The sequence below is a fragment of the Pristiophorus japonicus genome, unplaced genomic scaffold, assembly GCF_044704955.1.
Source record: "Pristiophorus japonicus isolate sPriJap1 unplaced genomic scaffold, sPriJap1.hap1 HAP1_SCAFFOLD_37, whole genome shotgun sequence".
NCBI classification, from domain to species: Eukaryota; Metazoa; Chordata; class Chondrichthyes; family Pristiophoridae; genus Pristiophorus; species Pristiophorus japonicus.
In genome coordinates, this window is record NW_027253543.1 from 6,109,350 (window position 1) to 6,120,115 (window position 10,766).

Below are 10,766 nucleotides of genomic sequence, written 5' to 3' on the forward strand. Positions count from 1 at the left end.
ATTTATATCAAATACAGATGCTCCACACTACTATTATAAATAACTTTGTTTCATTAAAATATATAAACACTAAAGCAGATATACAAACTTTATTTATATCCCACAGAACAAATTGCAACTTGACACAGAGACACCAGAATATATTTAGTGCTATCACTGATCAAAGAACATTTTACTGTCTACGGTGCTCAGCAAATTCTGCTGTGCCTGTGTTTCCTCTGCTTGTGCTCGGTATAAGGGAAAGTTTCGGCGGGCCGTGGTATATCGTTTCCCAAGGCTGGGCTGAAATGTGCTGTCTGAGGCCACATTCAGTGCTATAGTTGATATATAATAATCATCTGGATTTTATGTATAAAGGCATAAGAACAACATCTACAGATGTTTCATCCTGGTACACAAATCCACTGCCAAATTAGTTCAAATGCTCACCCGCCCCAGTAGTTAACCTTAGCGCGAGCTCTATTGATGTACAACCCGACAACCCAACCCGGTAACAGGTCCCTCCTGTGCCAGATCTGGACCGAAAGCCCCACGATTCTGCAGCCCAACCTCGTGCACCGTTTATCCAGACACACGTTGTCATTTCTAAACTTAATAGCGCGGGCACTGGGAATAATCCATAGAATACCTTTGAGGTCCTGCTCATTAATTTTCTCAATTGCACTTAAAACTTTGACTGAAGGAACTCATCCCCTTATTTCCTTCTGTCATTGGTTAGCACATATATCACGGCTGCTCCCCTTCACCTCTCACAATGTTCTGCACCCACTCAGTGATGTTCTTTACCTGGCAGCAGGGAGGATGTACAGCACGCATGACTCACGTTTGCCGTTGCAGAAAGGTACTGACTTTTGAATCCCCAATGACGTCAAGTTATATTACCTTTTATTTTCAAAAGCAAAGTACAGCGAATCCTGTAAATCTGAAATGAAATCGGAAAATGTTGGATATACTCAGCCAGTCAGGCATCATCTCTGGAAAGATTTCTGATGACGGGGTGGTAAGTAAATTTGATTGACGTGAAGCGTCAACAATGCAATCCAGATACGGTCCGATATTTTAATCCCAAAGCGACAGTTTGTGGGTTTTGAAACCAATGCGGATACCACGCATTAATCTGGGAGCTAACTTGTTGTTGTTCTGGTAAAGTCGCAACACCACAGGACTGCAATAAAATATCCAAGTCTTTAAGATTAACATATGTTTTACAATTAATAAAATGAGCCAGTTCCAAAAGACATTCAATCTTCAAACGGTTAACTTCCGCCGTTTAATTTCCGCAATGTCTGCCGGGGAAAAACACAGGATTTGGCTGTTTTTTTTAATTGCAGTTCAGTGCTGATGCGACAAGTTTACTTTGAACATTCTCCTTTTAAACATTCTCACAGGTTCACGAGTTCTCAGCATCAACGTTTACTCACCCCTGTGACCGCCACCTCGTGGTTAGGATGCAGCGCTCTATCCTCGTCAACACAGGTTTGATGCCCGTTCTGGGATTTAATCAATTAAAATAAAGCTTATTAAATTAATTTCATAACACTCTGTGAATGAGTAATAATTATTGCAATCACCATGGACAACTTGGCACATACTGTTTCAAAACTGAGGTAAATACGTAGCAACAGAGAGCCTGCCAAAATTGAATCAGATTTTGTGCTGTGCCTGTGATGAAATTTCAGCATTTCTCATTTCACAGAGTGTATTTTAAGACTCTGCTTAATAAATGCTCAGTGTTTATTACAGCAAGATTCTGGTGCAACTGTGATTGGATATTTACTGACTGCACCCGCTCATTTGCAATGGAATTCGTCCAGTCACACAGCCTTCGTTCAATCGAAAAAAATCTAGATAATGAATCAATTATTTATTTATTTCAAACAAATCAAATTCAATCTTTTAAAAATAAAATTTAAATGTATTTATTTTTTTAAATGTTAAATATATATATATATATTTGTAAATTGGCTCTTTGTCTGGGTTGGTTTTCCGACCCTCAGTCCTTCCTGCCTGTCTATCACCTCTAGTTTCAATGATCGTTTCAGCCCCGCGTGTTCCTGACCCCCACGCTCACTCACGCACTGCACAATTGCAATCAGAGATGATAGAAATCTCACTTTATTCTTTTAAAAGGGAATTGCTGTCAGTCAAGGGTCATTCTGCATCTGTGTAAAAGGGATGTGCTTGTAGTCGCGGATCATTCTGTGTCTGTTTAAAAGGGATGGTTGTCATTTCCTGTTCATAATCTGTCCCTTTAAAACGAATTTTCTCATAATCCTGCATCATCCTGTATAGTTTAAAAGGTGTGTGATTTGAACTACGATGGATGAATTGTTAAACTGTTGTGTTCCAAGTTACATGGGGTTTGCCTGCGCCAGTGCGCACCCAGATCGCTTGCATCTGTTCAGTTACTCGAAATCTGCTCATCTTTTCCTAATCCAATCCTTGATATCGCAGTTGCCCCGAATTTGCTCCCAATAGACACAACAGCATTTTTTGCGCTGATAATAAACGCTGCGTGACCTAATGGATAGAGCGTCTAACTTCGATTGCAATGACGACGTTAGCAGAGGATTGCAGATTTGAGTCCTGGCGCTGTCAATTAGTTCGCTGCGTGAAATTTTATATGCTTTGTTGTGTTTCTGCGGAAAAACCAACCATCTCTTCCAGTCACATACCTGAAATAAATCAAGGCTGCTTGCTTTGAGAATCGAAGGGCACGTTTTCATCATTGTTGATCTGGTTGTGCAGGCAGAGCAAGCTGTGAAGTGGACTTTCTTGCTCGTTCTTTCTGCTTGCAAACAAAAAGCAGGAGATTGAATGGCTGACGCTGTGGTGAATCGGAGACGAGGTGATCGAGAGGTGAAAGCGATGGACTGCTGATCCATTGTGCTCTGCACGTATGTGTTCGAATCCCATTTTCGTCGTTATTTTTTTTACAGCTTTGACAACCCCCTGATGGTTTTGTTAACCACATCGCCAAATTCCCCTTTTACTGACAAGGATGCTGCACTTTGCTCATGTCATGTCTCAAATTAATAATATTTTCGCCAAAGGGATAACATTTGTCGGACTGTGGAGAGGGGGTCTAATTGGCTAGGTCTCTGAGGGACAGCGCAAGCACGATGGGTCGAATATCTTTTCTCACTACCGTAAGAATCTGAGAGCTACGCTCTCCGCTATTGGCGGCTCGTTGGGCTAGGGGTATGATTCTTGCTTTGGGATGGTCACATTTGAACTGCGAGAGGTCCAGGTTCCCAATCCCGGCCGAGCAGCGCCATCTTTTACTCAAAGTTCCGCTTCTCACAGCCGCCCGACATGTGAGAAAACAGACATATTTCACATTAAATTTTGGTATTACGGGGTTATGGGGAGCGGGCAGGGACGTGGACCTGAGTCCAATATCCGATCAGCAATTATCGTATTAAATAGTCGTGCAGACTCGAGGCGCCGTATGGTCTATTGCTGCTCATATTTCATATGTTCTTATGTGCTTATAAATGGGCGGTCCCTTATTCTAAGGCTATGTCCCCTAGTTTTTGTTTCCCCTATGAGTGCAAATATGCTCTCTGCTTCCACCTTGTCAAGCGTCCTCATTATTTTATAAGTTTCGATAAGATGACCTCTCATTATTCTGATCTCCTGTCTGGATAGCCCCAAACTACTTAACCTATCTTCATAAGTCAATCCTCCTCATCTCCGAAATCAACTGAGTGAACCTTGTCTGAACAGTCTCCAATTATATCCTTCCTTAAATACGGAGACTAAAACTGTACGCAGTACTCCAGGTGTGGCCACAGTAATAACCGTAACAATTGTAGCAGGTCTAATTTGCTTTTATAAACCATCTCACTTGCAATAAACGCACATTCCATTTGCCTTCCTGAACAATTGCTGTACCTGCATACTAATTTTTATGTTTCAAGCACAACGACCCCCAGGTGTCCTTGTACTGCCGCACTTTGCAACTTTACTCCATTTAAATTTAATTTGCTTTTCTATTCTTTCTGCCACAGTTGGTAACGTCACATTGTCACACATTATATTGGAACTGACATACTTTTTCCCACTCACTTAGCCTGTCTATATCCCTTTGCAGTTTTTTTTTTGTGTGCTGCTCAGAATTTGCTTTCCTAGCCATCTTTGTATCATCAGCAGACTTAGCTCCTTTACACTCGGTCCTGTCATGCAAATCGTTAATATAGAGTGTAAATACTTGAGGTCCGAGCACTGATACCTGCGTGACTCCACTAGTCACAGTTTGCCAAATGGAAAATTAGGCATTTATCCCGATGCTCTGTTTTCTATTTTTGAGCAAAGCCTCTATCGATGCGAATATTTTGCTCCCAACCCCGTGAGCTGTTATCTTGTGCAGTAACCAATTATGTGGCACATTATCGAATGTCTTCTGGAAATCCAAATACACCATATCGACTGGTGTCCGCTTATCCACTCCTTACATCCTCAAAAACTCCAGAAAATTTATTAAACATGATTTCCTTTTCATGAATCCATGCTGATTCTGCTTGATTGAATCATGCTTTTCCAAATGTCCCGCTACTGCTTCCTTAATAATGGACTCCAGCATTTTCGCAACGGCAGATGTAAGGGTAACTGATCTATAGTTTCCTGTTTTTAGCTTGTCTCGTTTTTAAGGGGCGTTACATTTGCCGTTTCCCAATTCGCTCTAACCGCCTCCGAATCCAGGGAATTTTGAGAAATTATAACAAATGCATCAATTACGTCTGCAGCCACTTCTCTTAAGAACCTCGGATGAAAACCATCAGGTCCAGGGGACTTGTCTGCCTTTAATGCAATTATTTTACTAGCATTACTTTGTTCGTGATAGTGATAGTATTAAGTTCATTCCTGCTTATATCCGCTTGATTATCCACTATTGGGTTGTTTTTAGTGTCATCTACTGTAAAGACCAATACAAAATATTTGTTCAACGTCTCTGCCATTTCCCTGTTTTCCAATATTAATTTCCCAGTGTCATCCTCCAGGGGACCAACATTTAAATTAGCCATTCCTTTCATTTTTATGAATTTGTAGAAATTCTTACTATCTGTTTTTATATTTCCTACTGGTTTACTTTCATTATCTATCTTCCCTCTTTAATCATTTTTTTAATAATTCTCTGCTGGCTTAAAAAAATCCCCAATCCGCTTCTCTCGTCTCCCATTTGTCTTGGCTGCATTGTATACCTTTGATTTCAATTTGATACCCTCCATTATTTTGTTAGTTAGACACGGATGGTTATCCCTTCTCTTACAGCCTTTCCTTCTCATTGGGTAAATTTTTGTTCAGAGTAAAAAATATCTCCTTAAATGTCTGCACTGCTCATCAACCATCCCACACCTTAGGCTACTTTCACAGTCTACTTTATCCATCTCTGCCATCATACCTTTGTAGTCCGCTTCATTTAAGCTGAGGACATTGGTTGGAGAACCAAATTTCTCTCCCTCCAACTGAATTTGAAATTCAACCATATTGTGGTGACTCAATCCTATACGATCTTTTACTACGAGATCATTTATTAATCCTGTCTCATTACACAGTACTAGAGCTACGATAGCCTACTCCCGAGTTGGGGTTGCATGTACAGTAGAAGCAAACTATCCCGGATACACTCTATGAACGCCTCCTCAATTCGAGCCTGACCAATTAATTTTATCCAGTAAATATGAAATTTAAATACCCCGATGATTATTGCCGTTCTTTTTTTACAAGCCTCCATTATTCCTTGATTTATACTCCGTCCAACCGTGTAGCTACTGGTAGGAGCCCAGCAGCGGCTTTTTCCCGTTATTGTTTCTTATCTCCACCAAAACTGATTCAACCACTTGATCCTCTCGTTTCTCACCAACACTCATCCCATCTTTTATTAACAGTGTTACCCCACCTGCTTTTCCTTTTTGTCTGTCCTTCCAAAATGTCAAATACCCCTGAATATTTATTTCCACTCCTGATCCACTTGCAACCACGTCTCTGTAATATCTTTCAGATCATACTCATTTTTATCTATTTGTTCCGTCACTCCTCTGTTTTGTTACGAATGCTACGTGCATTTAGAAAAAATGCTTTTTAAATTTGTTTTTTACCCTTTTTTCCTGCTTGTTTCATCTGTCGTACAAACTCACTTTCTACCTTTTTGCTTTTTAATTCCAACTCTACTCCCCTCCCTATTGAATCTATTCTAAGGTTCCAATCCCCCTGCCAAACTAGTTTAAACATTCCCCAACAGCACGAACAACCACCGCCTCCTGCCGGCCCGCCGCAATGCGAGGTTATTAGTCCCGGCTCTGTTGAGGGGCAACCCGTCCGACTTGTACAGGCCTCAACTCCGCGAAAATCCGTCCAAATATCTCAGGAAACTAAAGCCCATCCTGCTGCACCATCTCTCCAGCCACGCATTCACGTGATCTATCCTCCTATTACTCTACTCACTAGTTCGTGGCACCTGGAGTATTCTGGAGATTACTACCTTTCAGTTCATGCTTTTTAGCCCCTAGCGTAGCTACCCAAACTCAGCCTGGAGGACCTCAGCCCTCTTTCTACCTATGTCATTGGTAACAATATGGACAATGACCGCTGACTGATCACCCTTCTCCATCAGAATGCCCTGCAGCCGCTCGGTGACATCCTTGCCCCCAGGAAGGCAACATATTATTCTGGTGTCACGTCTGCGGTTGCAGAAATGCCTGTCTGCTCCCCTGATTATTGAAACACCTATCATTAAGCTATTCATTTCTTCTCCCTCCTCCCCTGTGCAGGATTTGTATCTGGCTGCACTCGCCTCAAGCACTATCTCCACACAGGTACCCAAAAGATAATATCTGTTGGCGAGCGAGATGGACTCGGGGGCTCGTGCACTACCTGCCTCGTCCTCCTATTCTGTCTGCTGATCACCCTCTCCCTCTCTACCTGCACGCTCTTAGGTTGCTGGGTGACCACTTCTGGAAGGGAAGTGGGTAACTATTTGATGGCGAACAGTTTGCAGAGCTCTGGGGAAAGTGTCTCATTCCATGCTTCTGTGATGCTACAATCCTCTCTCTCAGTGAGCTTGTGTTTTCACCTTTAATCGTCAGTTCATGGATTTAATTCCCGGCCGTGCCGGCAGGGATTTTCTCACATTTAGTGTGCTGGTTCTCTTTTTCTCTCTCTATCATTCATTCTATTTCTCTCTGACTCAAACTTTCATTCCGTGTGTCAGTCTCGTTTTATGTCTACTACAGTTGCAGTCAATTTATGTCCGCTTTTCTCATTGGGGATCTGTTTATCTGTCCAAATATGGTTTTTCTCTCTGTCACTCTCTCCATCGCTCCCCACATCAGTTTATTCCATACCTTATGAGTTATCCCTTAAGCGCTGGTTCAGTCTGAACTTGCTGATACTGATTGGTTGACGTGCATTTTAACATTATTCATTCAAATATGTTCAATGTTGACGGGAAGATTACATGTTCAGTGGGTTAAAGCAAGGTGCTTTCTTGTCTTGTTACGGACGGTCATTTCAATGCCTTATTTGCCTAAGTGCTGTTTTTTTGCGGTTCAGCTTTTCACCGACCACAGTTAAGAACAAGGCATATATCCTCCCACGTTTGCAGAGTATGCAGGCGTGTAGGTTGCTCTGCACTGAAAACTAAATTTTGAGTCTGCAAGCGATTTGCCGAATTTCCAAGCACTGCATTGCAGCGTGCCCATGACCAGGATGGCCGAAATGTTAATGCGATGGATTTAAAATCCAACTGATGTGTCTCTGCTTCTGGTAGATGTTCAAACAACTGGTTTGACAATTAGACTTAATGCTTGTTTGTTATGAAACCGTGGAAGCGGTCCATTATCTCTACCAATAATATATTTTTAATTCACCCATCAAGACAACATTTCTTTATTTATAATAGGTGTTCTGCCAATTGACTGAACATAGGAACATGATTAGGCCATTCCGCCCTTTGTGCCTATTCGCCATTCTGTTAATTCTTAGCTGAGCTCGATCTTAACTCCATCTATCTGCATTGGCTCCACATCATTTTAACGAGTGTCGAGCAAAAGGTATTAATCTAAAATTAACATTTTTAATTGACCTAGTATATCCTGCCTTTTGTAGAAGATAAATCCATCACCCTTTGCGTGAAGAAAATTTTCCTAACGTCCCTATCGAATGTACTGCCTCTGATTTTAACATTGTCGTAAACTTCCCCACGAACAGTAAAAAAAAGCTTGATCTCTATATATCATATTAATTCGTTTCAAAACCTTAAAAATCTCAATCAAACCACCACTTAACCTTCTACATTCCAGGGAGTACAGGCCTAGTTGATATAATCTCCCCTCATAATTTAACCCGAGGCATCCTGGTAACATTCAGGTGAGTATGAATTGTACACATTCCATTCCCGCCTATCATTTCTAAGGGGCCGTGCCCATAAAGGGACAAGATATAATGTCTATCTAGATATAGCAGAGGGCTCAACAAACAGAGGGCACATATTTATAGTAATTGGAGAAGATTTACAGGAGATGTGATGGGAAATTTCCACAGGCAGATAATTGTGGTTGTCGAAAATGGACTGCCTGAAAGAGTGGTAGAGGCAGAAACCTTTACCACATTAAAAAAAGTATTTGGATGTGCATCTGAAGGGCCGTAACGTGCAGGGTTATGGATCTCGAGCTCGAAAGTGGGATTAGCCTGGAAAACGGTGGCGCGGATAGGATGGGCCAAAATTGCCTCCTTCCGTGCTGTAAACTTATTTGAATCTATTATATACTATAACTTAGTTTACTCCAGATATAATCTAATTACATCTCTGTACCGTTGAAGAAAAACTGCCATTGCATTATAGTCTAACCCCTAGTTATAAAGCCTAACATGCCATTAGTTGTTTCGAATATATTTGTAACTTGCTACTGCATTTTAGCGGGATGGGCACTTGGACTGAAAACCACTTTGGAACTCCATCCCTCCGAGCTGTGCTCCATTTAATTAGTACTCGGACCTAATCTATGTGATCTAAAATGGATGACAACACAATTACCTGTCAGGAAACTATCTGCCACTGCGTCGTCCATTCATTTAATCTATCAATATATCTCTATAAATACACGGTAGCATCTTCACTAATTACTATATCACCAATATTTGCATCATCGGCAATCTAGGATATATGGCTGCCTGTTGTGCCTTCTTAAGCGTTAAGAAATATAGAATGAAACTATTTTTTTAACACTAACATTTTAAAACGTGCCATAATTTGAAGTCCTGGTAGGGTCTGTCGGAAGAGAAGGTAGGAGTACGATTTCGGGTCGATGACCCATCTGATCCTACAAATATGCATCATGCAACTGTGCGCTGTTTTCAAACAGTAAAAGCACGGGCTTGCATCCCCGTAGCATCTTTCAGAAACATAGGATGATCCACTTGCTCGCCGTTGCTCAGTTTGAGCTCCGACAGGACGACCAGCCTCCAGAGATCATTGCAGCCTTAGTCCAAATATGGACAAACGTGATTAATTCTAAACTGAACGAGAGTGATTGTCCTGGACATCAAAGCTGCATTTGACCCAATGTTTCATCAAGGAGGGTTCTAACGTTGAAGTCATTGCGGGGTTAATCTCCACTGCTGAAGACATACCTAGCAGAAAAGAAGATGGTTGTTGTCGTTCGACGCCAATGATCTCAGCTCAGGATATCGCTGCAGGAGTTCATCATCACCTGCTTCATCAATGACCTGCCCACCATCATAAGTTCAGAAGTGGGCACGATAGTTGAAGATTGATTTTTCCAACTCGTGTCTCAACTCCGCAGATAATGAAACAGGAAATATATCGCCTTTCCTTTATTTTCGTTTGGAAATACTTCTCCAACAGCACATTGGTAATATCATCACCTCGCTGACTGGACCATAGAGCCATAGAAATTTACAGCACAGAAGGAAACTATTTAGCCCATCGCGTCCTTGCTAGTGGACAAAGCACTATCCTGCCAAATCCAATTTCGAGCTCTTGGACCATAGCCATCAAGTCCATATCCAGGTACTGCAGTGGTTCACGAAGTTTGTTCATCACTACCTTCTCAAACCCAATTTGAGTTGGGCAATAAATGTCAGCCTTGCTAGTTACGCCCACATCCACTGAATTAATATTTTATTACAACGTGCTTTACAATAAATGAGGTAATTCTTCAAGTGTAGTCACTGGATGTACTGTAGGGCAATACTGCAGCCAATTACCACACAGCAAGATCCCATCGATGGTGGGATACAGATATGCGCAGGACACAAAAGAGCATTCCCCACCTCTTAGAATCATAGAATCGTAGAAGTTTGCTTCAGAGAAGGAGAACATTCGGCCCATCCTGTCTCCGCCAATCGAAAGAGCTATCCAGCCTAATCGCACTTCCCAGCTCCTGATCTGTAGCGTTGCAGATTTGGGCAATTCAATCCATATACAAGTACTGATTAAATGTGATGAGTGATTGTGTCTCCGCCAACTATTCAGTCAGTGAGTTTCAGACCCAAATTCATTATGGGCGAAAAGATTTCTCCTCGACTCTCGTGGAATCCTTTTATAAATTACTGTAAATCTAGGCACCTGATTATTGACCTCATTACTCAGGGGCATATGTGTTTATTATGCAAACTATCTCGGCCCCTCATAATTTTATACACCTCAATTATGTCACCCATTATTCTCACCTGTTCCGAAGAAAACAACTCCAATCTTTCCCCAGAACGAAATCTATCCAGTCCTGGCAACATCCAGAGGA